Source organism: Myodes glareolus, chromosome 6 (assembly GCF_982192425.1).
Source record: "Myodes glareolus chromosome 6, mMyoGla1.1, whole genome shotgun sequence".
Taxonomy (NCBI): domain Eukaryota; kingdom Metazoa; phylum Chordata; class Mammalia; order Rodentia; family Cricetidae; genus Myodes; species Myodes glareolus.
The window spans coordinates 44,452,680-44,462,643 of record NC_142031.1 but is presented as its reverse complement, the minus strand read 5'-3'; the positions used below and the strand labels follow the sequence as shown (position 1 = coordinate 44,462,643).

The window sequence follows — 9,964 nt, the reverse complement described above, 5'->3', positions numbered from 1 at the left end:
GCCACTGCAATGTGGCAATAAAAAGATCAATAGAAATGGATTAAATTAATATGTGTTAGCCAATATGAAGCTAGAGCTAATGGGCCAGGTACCGATTTAATTATCACAGTGTCTGTGTGATTATTTTGGGTCTAAGATAGCCAGACAGACGGGAATCAACAAGCGACCTCCTTTCAACAAATTGGTGCCAAACAGGTTGATTAAAATCTACTTAGAACCTGAGAGGGGGTGGAGAGGAATTCTAGACACAAAAATACAGCGTTTAACATAACCTCTTACTGATTGATGGTGATGTGATGCAGCTCCTTTAAGAGAGATTTACCTGACTTAGCTATAACAGAAAAAATGTCACACCATTATGTGCTTTTGTTTTTTTATTTATTTACCTGTTTGTTTTGGTTGTTTGTTTATTCATTCATTCATTCACTCATTCATTCATTCACTCATTCATTCATTTATTTATATATTTTTATTTTTCCATTCAAAAATTTTTACTTCCTCCCCTCCTCCTAGTCCCCTCCTGCTCCCCCACTCACCCACCTTCATCCTCCTCCTCCCTGCTTAAGAGAGGGCAGGGAACCTTGTCCTATGGGAAGTTCGAAGCCTTCACCTCTACATCCAGACCTACGAAACTATGCAATCAAATAGACTAGGGTCCCAAAATTCCAGTACATGCAGGAGAAACAAGTCCCAGTGCCTTTATCAATGGCTTCTACGTCAGCCCCCATTTTCAGCCTCATTCAGAGAGTCTGGTTTGATCACATGCTTGTTCAGTACGAGTTCAGCTGGATTTGGTGAGCTCCCATTAGAACAGGCAAACTGCCTCAGTGGATGGACCAACCCCTCACGGTCCTGACTTCCCTGCTCATCTTCTCCCTCCTTCTGTTCTTCAACTGGACCATGGGAGCTCAGTTCATTGCTCTGATGAGGTTCTCTGTCTCTATCTCCATCAGAAGATTCTATGTTGATATTCGAGATAATTATCAGTGTGATAGTGGGGCAAGGGCAGTTCAGGAGCCTTCTTCCCTACTGCACAAGGACCTAGCTGGGGACATCCCTGTAAATACCTGGGCTCCCCTTTAGAGCCAAGTCTCTTGCCAACCCTAAAATGGCTCCCTTAATATTAATACCTTCTTCCCTGCTCCTATATCTGCCCTTTCTCCTTCTCCACCCTCTCACTGCCTCAAGCTCTTCCCAGTCTTTCCCTTTTCCCTTCTCTCTCCCCCCTCCCTTTCCCCCAAACTGATCCCCATTCCTATGCCCAACCCCATGCTCCCAACTTTTGTCCAACAATCTTGTTTGCTTCCAATTTCCAGAAGGATCTATCTATTTTTTTCCTTTGGATTCACCTTGTTATTTGTCTTCTCTAGGTTTGTGAACTATAGGCTTAATGTTTTTTTGTTAATGGCTAGAGTCCACTAATCAGTGAGTACATAACATATTAATCTTTTGGGGTCAGGGTTATCTCAATCAGGATAGTGTTTTCTATTTTCATCCATTTGCATGCAAAATTCAAGATGTCACTGTTTTTTATTGCTGAGTGGTACTCTAATGTGTATATATTCCACACTTTCTTTATCCATTCTTCCATTGAGGAGCAACTAGGTTTTTTCAAGATTGGGGCTATTACAAATAGTGTTACTATGAACAGAGGTTTTTTTCAAGGTTGGGGCTATTACAAATATTGTTGCTATGAACAGAGTTGAACAAATGCTTTTGTAATATTGTTGGGCATCTCTTGGATACCCAAGAGTGGTATTGCTGGATCCTGAGGTAGGTTGATTTTCAATTTTCTGAGAAACCATCACACTGATTTGCAAAGTGGTTGCACAAGTTTGCATTAGCACCAACAATGGAAGAGTGTTCCCCTTACTCCACATCCTATCCAGCATTGGCTATCATTGGTGATTTTGACTTCAGCCATTCTGACAGGTGTAAGATGGTATCTCAAAGTTGTTTTGATTTGCATTTCCCTGATTCCAGCTTTCTGGGTCATGCTGCCAGTGTGACCTCTGACTCTTTCAGGGGGTCTGACTATAGATCATTTAAATGGACTTTGTGAGAAGACTGCTGCAACTGCTTAATGTCTCGACATAGACCTGCTGCATACTTGGAACTGGAGCAGTATGCACTGCTCAGCGACGATGAACAGAACAACTCCACCATGCTGGAGTGGGTGGGGCAAGCAGGTGGTACTCTATGTACCCTAGTAATGGCACAACTTAAGGATAAAGAAGGGTTTAGCATTTTTAAAAGAAAATTCTACAATTTGTAAACACTTTCAGTAATTTAGCAGGATACAAGATTATCTCAAAAAGGTCAGTAGCCCTTCAGTACACAGATGATAAAAGGGCTGGGAAAGAAATCATAGAAACAAAAAATTCACAATAACCACAAATAGTATAAAGTATATTGGAATAATTCTAAACAAATAAGTCAAAGACTTGTATGTCAAGAACTTTAAAGCTTTGAAAGAAATTGAAGAAAACATCAGAAAGTGGAAAAGATCTCCCATGTTCTTGGTCACACAGAATTAACATAGTCAAAATAGCAATCTTACCAAAAGCAATCTACAGATTCAATGCAATGCCCATCAAAATGCCAGCAAAATTCTTTACAGATCTTGAAAGAACAGTACTCAACTTTATATGTAAAAGCAAAAAACCCAGGAAAGCCAAAACAATCTTGTACAATAAAAGAACTTCTGAAGGCATCACAATCCCTGACTCTAAACTCTACTACAGAGCTACAGTACTGAAAAGAGCCTGGTATTGGCATAAGATCACAAAGGAGGACCAATGGAACTGAATAAAAGACCTGAATATTAATCCACACACCTTAGAATATCTATTTTTGAGAAAAAAGCAAAAAATATCAAATGGAAAAAAGAAAGCATATTTAACCAATGGTGCTGGCATAATTGGACATCAACATGTAGAAAAATGAAAATAGACTCATATCTATCACCATGTAGAAAACTCAGATCCAAATGGATCAAAGACCTCAACATGAAGCAAGCAAAACTGAACCTTATAGAACAGAAAGTGGGAAGTACACTTGAACACATTGGCAAAGGAGATCATTTCCTAAATATAACCCCAATAACACAGACACTGAGAGAAACAATTAATAAATGGGACCTCTTGGAACTGAAAAGCTTCTGTAAAGTGAAGGACACAGTCAACAAGACCAAACAACAGCCTATAGAATAGGAAAAGATCTTAACTAATCCCTCATCAGACAGAGATCTTATCTCCAAAATATACAAAAAAAACCTCAACAAATTGGACATCCAAAATAACAAAAAAAAATCTAACAAAGAAAAGGATTACAGACCTAAAAAAACAAACCTCAACAGAGGAATCTAAAATGGCTGAAAGACACTTAAGGATATGTTCCAAATCCTTAGTCATCAGAGAAATGCAAATCAAAACGACTCTGAGATTCTATCATATACCTGTAAGAATGGCAAAGATCAAAAACACTGATGATACTGGAGAGCTTGTGGAGTAAAGGGAACACTTCTGAATTGCTGTTGGGAATGTAAACTGGTACAGTTTGAAAGAGGTAACCCAGACACAGAAAGATAATTATCACCTGTTCTCACCCATGGATGGATTTTAAATATAAAGCAAAGAAATCCAGCCTACAAACCACAATTCCAGAGAACTTAGACAACAATAGGGACAGTATGAGAGACTTACATAGATCTTCTCTACATGGGATGTAGAAAAAGACAAGATTTCCTGAGTAAATTGGGAGCCTGGGCACTTTCGGGGAGGGTTAAAATGGGGAGGGAAGAGGTAGAGAGAAGAGCAGAGAAAAGTGTAGAGCTCAATAAAAAAGAAAGAAAGCCAAAAAAAGACGAAAGAAAAGAAAATATGAGAAGACCAGGTCATAAATTACTGGCTTTTTAACTTGATGACATTAGCTTGATGCCAAGGACACATATATGAACTTACATAGCACAGTGGCAAGAGATAGCAAACCTAACCATTGAAACTGGATCACAAGCCAGTACTCTGAATTTATGCGGCAAGTTCCAGGCAGGAAATGAATATCTCTGTCTAAAAAAAAAAAGGAAACTAAAATAATGTAAATTTACTCTGAGGATCATCATTTAGGTTTCGACCTGTGATCTCCCAATTTGCAGGCATAGTCACATATGCGCACATGTGTATTCACAAGATCTTCTTCATCACATCCACATAAATAGAAGATAATTTGTATGTTTTCAGTCTTTCAAACCTTTTATGACTTTGTGAGTTATACATATTGCATCTTTTTTTTGCAGTTCTCCAACTTTATTTGAGATTCAGTAGGTTAGTTCTAATCCACATTGACTGTCTGTAGATTTTTGAATGTGGTAACAGACACGTAAGTTACCAATGTGTAGAGTTTGTTTGGTGAGTCCTCATCCTCATGACGTTTTCTGGACAAACGTACCAGGATACGGTATGGAACATTCCTTATTCCTTTGGCCCAGACGGCTTTATTGACTCTGGTATCAATCCGCACACCTGCAGTCCCCATATTCTTTATGTCAAATTTCCAGAATGTTTTTTGAGTGCCCTAGGAACACGCTTCTTGAAGTTCACGCCATGGATGAACTTGTGAATGTTGATGGTGTACTCTCGGGTCACGACATCGTTGATGGCAGAACAGCCCTTCTTCTTCTTGCCACCTTTCTTTGCGGGAGTCATTTCTGCCGGGCCCAAGTTGGAAAGGCTACACCTTGTTTCTAAGAGAATATCCCATGTGATTTTGAGAAGAATGTGCACTATGTTCTTGATGGTGGAGCGTTTGATGACATTCAAATAAAGAAGAACTGAATATCTTGAGGCAGGTGTTAGATCTTAATTGTCTGCACTGTTAATGAACTAATGATATTCCACACTTCATTACTTTTACATCATTCATTACTGTTCTATTTTCCACTTCTAAATAAAACGATTAAAATTACTACTATTATTATGTTGCTATATATGTCTCTGATTAGTTTTCCCAATGCTTATTCTGAAAACTTCAGAGTGCTAAGATTTGTTTCACAGATCCTCACAACTCTTCAATATTCCTGGTGACTAACTTTATGTTAGAAGCAGTGAAATCTTGAGTCATGTCTTTTATCAGCTGTTGAAATACTCAGGTTTCTTTCCTCTTTTCTTTTTGGCAGGGACTCAGTATCCCAGTAGAACTCAAATTTACACTTATCCAAATGCATCTCTCCTGCTGCTTTTCATGCTATTGTTGCTTCTGTAATTTTCCCCGTGAGCTAGTCTTTGGATACCTGCCACAAGACATTGCTTCTCTATTGTTTAACTCTCATATAAGTTGTAGTAAGCAATTTTGTTTTATGTTCAATCTAGTTTGTCTCAACCATTTTCTATTTCTTTGTAGTTTCTTTCCTGTGATTTAGGTCATGATTTCTGAAATAATCTGGGAATCTGAAGCATTTACTCTAGAATTTCTTGTAGGTCTTGCCTCTAGTTTTATTTGAAAAGAAAATGATTTCACTTAGACTAGTTTTTTTTTATCTCTTTTGCCTTTTGTTTTTTACCCACACAGGTGTTGGTAGTTTTTACTTAACCTTAACATTTCTGAGACACAGTTCTTTTTCTTGGTTACATAATTTCTATTGATCTCTACTTAGATCTCAATGGTAGAAAATGTCAGAGTCTCTCTTCTAAATTATTGGGTTGAGCTAGAGGTAATAACTGGTTATAGTTAACAGATGCTGCAGTATTTATGCAGAGCCCTTTCCTTTCCTCCTGTGTAAATGCAATCAAATATCTATTGTTAACTATACTGTGTTATTCCGACATAGGGTGTGTGTTTTCATGACCACTATTACACCATCAAGAAACTCATATCCACAGCATATATTATGTGTTTGATTACAGGAATACTTAGAGGTAAGAATCCCATTTTGATGTCCTCCCCATAGAAGTGCCCATGTGGGAGTTCTTCCCAGAGAGGTGAGTGGGTGCTAGCCTGGGCAGCCTGCCTGCCTGTCTGGGAAGGGAGCACAGCCCTCCCCCCCTCAGCTTCTGCGGCAGGGTCTTCGGTGTTCCAAGGGACCCCTCCCCTCCCCCCACTGCTGCGGGCCCTTTGTCTCCTGAGTCCTGGGAAGACCAGCTAGCCCTGTTGCCCTGCTGAGCAGTTCTTCCCAGAGAGGGCTGAGGAGCTCTATCCAGAGAGTGCTGTGAAGTCCTACCCAGAGAGTGCTGAGGAGTTCTATCCAGAAAGTGCTGAGGAGTTTCATCCAGAGTGGAAGAGATGGGCAGGCGCCAATGCAAGAATTCCTCCAACAACCTGAAAGGCAACATGACACCGCCAGAATCCAGGGAGCTCGAAACTAGAAGAATTGAACACCCTACGCCAGAAGAAATAGAAGAAATTGACTCTAAGCGCTTCTTTATGAAAATAATAGAGGAAATTAAACAGGAGGTGAAAATCTGCCGTAAAGAAATGGAAGATAAGTATAACAAAAAAATTGAGGAAATGAGTAAAGAAATGGAAGAGAAATATACCAAAAAGTTTGAAGAAATGAGTAAATCCGTAAATGAAATTCTGGGAAACCAAGAAAAAACAATCAAACAGGTAATAGAAACAGTTCAAGATTTGAAAACTGAAATGGAGTCAATGAAGAAATCACAAACCGAGGGCCGGCTGGCTATGGAAAATCTGGGTAAACGAACAGAGACTTCAGAAACAAGCTTAACCAATAGAATACAAGAGATAGAAGAAAGAATCTCAGACTCTGAGGACACCATAGAGAAATTAAACACTCTGTCCAAAGAAAACAGCAAATTCAACAAATTCTCATCACAAAACATTCAGGAACTGTGGGACACAATAAAAAAACCAAATCTAAGAATAATAGGAGTAGAAGAAGGAGAAGAATTGCATTTCAAAGGTCCAGAAAATATACTCAACAAAATTATAGAAGAAAACTTTCCCATCCTAAAGAACGATATTCCTATGAAGGTTCAAGAAGCATACAGAACACCGAATAGACTGGATCAGAAAAAAACATCCCCTCGTCATATAGTAATCAAAACACAAAGCATTCAGACTAAAGAAAGGATATTGAAAGCTGCAAAGGAAAAAGGTCAAGTAACTTATAAAGGTAAACCTATCAGACTTACACCAGACTTCTCTATGGAAACCATGAAAGCCAGAAGGTCCTGGATAGAGGTACTGCAGAAACTAAGAGACAATGGATGCAAACCCAGACTACTTTACCCAGCCAAGCTATTGTTCACTATCAACGGAGAAAACAAAATATTCCAGGATAAAAACAAATTTAAACAATACCTAGCTACTAATCCAGCCTTACAGAGAATACTAGAAAAAAATCACAACCCAAGGAATCCAACATTCCCAACACTGCCTACATTAACTCAGACATTTAGCGACCCTCCACAAGCACAACTCAAAGAAGGAAAACACATACACGCTACTACCCAAAAAAATGACCGGAGTCATCGATCACTGGTCATTAATGTCACTTAATATCAATGGTCTCAACTCACCTATAAAGAGGCACAGACTTAGAGATTGGATACGAAAACAGGATCCAACATTCTGCTGTCTACAAGAAACACACCTCAACCACAAAGACAGACACCTACTCAGAGTAAAGGGTTGGGAAAAGGTTTTCCAAGCAAATGGACCTAAGAAACAAGCAGGTGTGGCCATTCTAATATCTAACAAAATCGACTTCAAACTAAAATCAATCAGAAGAGATGGAGATGGACATTTCATACTCATAACAGGAACAATTCATCAGGAAGAAGTCTCAATCTTGAATATCTATGCCCCTAATATAAAGGCACCCACATATGTAAAAGAAACTCTTCTAGAACTCAAGGCAGTCATCAAACCACACACACTAATAGTAGGAGACTTCAACACTCCTCTCTCACCAATGGACAGGTCAATCAGACAGAAACCTAACAGAGAAATAAGAGATTTACTGGAGGTACTGAATCAAATGGACTTAACAGACATCTATAGAACACTCCACCCAAATAGGAAAGAGTATACCTTCTTCTCTGCAGCCCATGGAACCTTCTCGAAAATTGACCACATACTTGGTAACAAAGCAAACTTCCACAGATACAAAAAAATATTAGTGACCACCTGTGTCTTGTCAGATCACCATGGATTAAAATTAGAATTCAACAACAATGGTACCCCCAGGAAGCCAACAAACTCATGGAAGTTGAACAGTCAACTACTAAATCACCCCTGGGTCAAGGAAGAAATAAAGAAAGAAATTAAAGTCTTCCTTGAATATAATGAAAACAAAGACACAACGTACTCAATCCTATGGGACACAATGAAAGCAGTGCTAAGAGGAAAGTTCATAGCACTAAGTGCCCACCTAAAGAAAACAGAGAAAGCACACATTGGAGACTTAACAACACACTTGAAAGCTCTAGAAAAAAAGAAGCTGATTTACCCAGGAGGAGTAGAAGACTGGAAATAATCAAACTGAGGGCTGAAATCAACAAAATAGAAACACAGAAAACAATTCAAAGAATCAATGAAGCAAAAAGCTGGTTCTTGGAGAAAATTAACAAGATTGACAAACCCCTATCCAAACTAATCAAACGGCAGAGAGAGAACTTGCAAATTAATAGGATCAGAAATGAAAAGGGGGACATAACCACAGACACAGAGGAAATACAGAGAATCATTAGATCTTACTACGAAAGTTTATATGCCACAAAGTTGGAAAATGTAAAAGAAATGGACATTTTTTTAGATAAGTACCATATACCAAAGTTGAACCAAGACCAGGTGAACAATCTAAATAGACCTGTTAGTCGTGAAGAACTAGAAGCTGTTATCAAAAATCTCCCTACCATAAAAAGCCCAGGACCAGATGGTTTCAATGCAGAATTCTACCAGAACTTCCAGGAAGAGCTAATACCTATACTCCTTAATGTATTCCACAATATAGAAAAAGAAAAGTCACTGCCAAACTCCTTTTATGAAGCTACAGTCACCCTAATACCAAAACCACACAAAGACACAACCAAGAAAGAGAATTACAGGCCAATCTCACTCATGAACATCGATGCGAAAATTCTCAATAAAATACTGGCAAACCGAATCCAAGAACACATTAGAAAAATTATCCATTATGATCAAGTAGGCTTCATCCCAGAGATGCAGGGATGGTTCAACATACGCAAATCTATCAATGTAATCCATCATATAAATAAACGGAAAGAAAAAATCATATGATCATTTCATTGGATGCTGAAAAAGCGTTTGACAAAATTCAACACCCTTTTATGATAAAGGTGTTGGAGCGACTGGGGATACAAGGATCATACCTAAATATAATAAAAGCAATATACAGCAAGCCGACAGCTAACATCAAATTGAATGGAGAGAAACTCAAAGCCTTTCCACTAAAATCAGGAACACGACAAGGCTGTCCACTCTCTCCATACCTCTTCAATATAGTGCTTGAATTTCTAGCAACAGCAATAAGACAACATAAGGGGATCAAGGGGATTCGAATTGGAAAGGATGAAGTGAAACTTTCGTTATTTGCAGACGATATGATAGTGTACATAAGCGACCCCAAAAACTCTACCAAAGAACTCCTACAGCTGATAAACACCTTTAGTAACGTGGCAGGATACAAGATCAACTCCAAAAAATCAGTGGCACTCCTATACACAAAGGATAAAGAAACGGAGAGGGAAATCAGAGAAACATCACCTTTCACGATAGCCACAAATAGCATAAAATATCTTGGGGTTACTCTAACCAAGGATGTGAAAGACCTATTTGACAAGAACTTTAAGCCTTTGAAAAGAGAAATTGAGGAGGATACCAGAAAATGGAAAGACCTCCCCTGCTCTTGGATTGGGAGAATCAACATAGTAAAATTGGCAATTCTACCAAAAGCAATCTACAGATTCAATGCAATCCCCATCAA

General features: G+C 38.7%; 1 pseudogene; it reads right to left on the bottom strand.

Annotated features, from left to right (window-relative positions):
- Positions 1 to 4,302: 4,302 nt before the first annotated feature.
- Positions 4,303 to 4,712, bottom strand: LOC148121775 (large ribosomal subunit protein eL31 pseudogene; annotated as a pseudogene).
- Between the last annotated feature and the right edge of the window lie 5,252 nt (positions 4,713 to 9,964).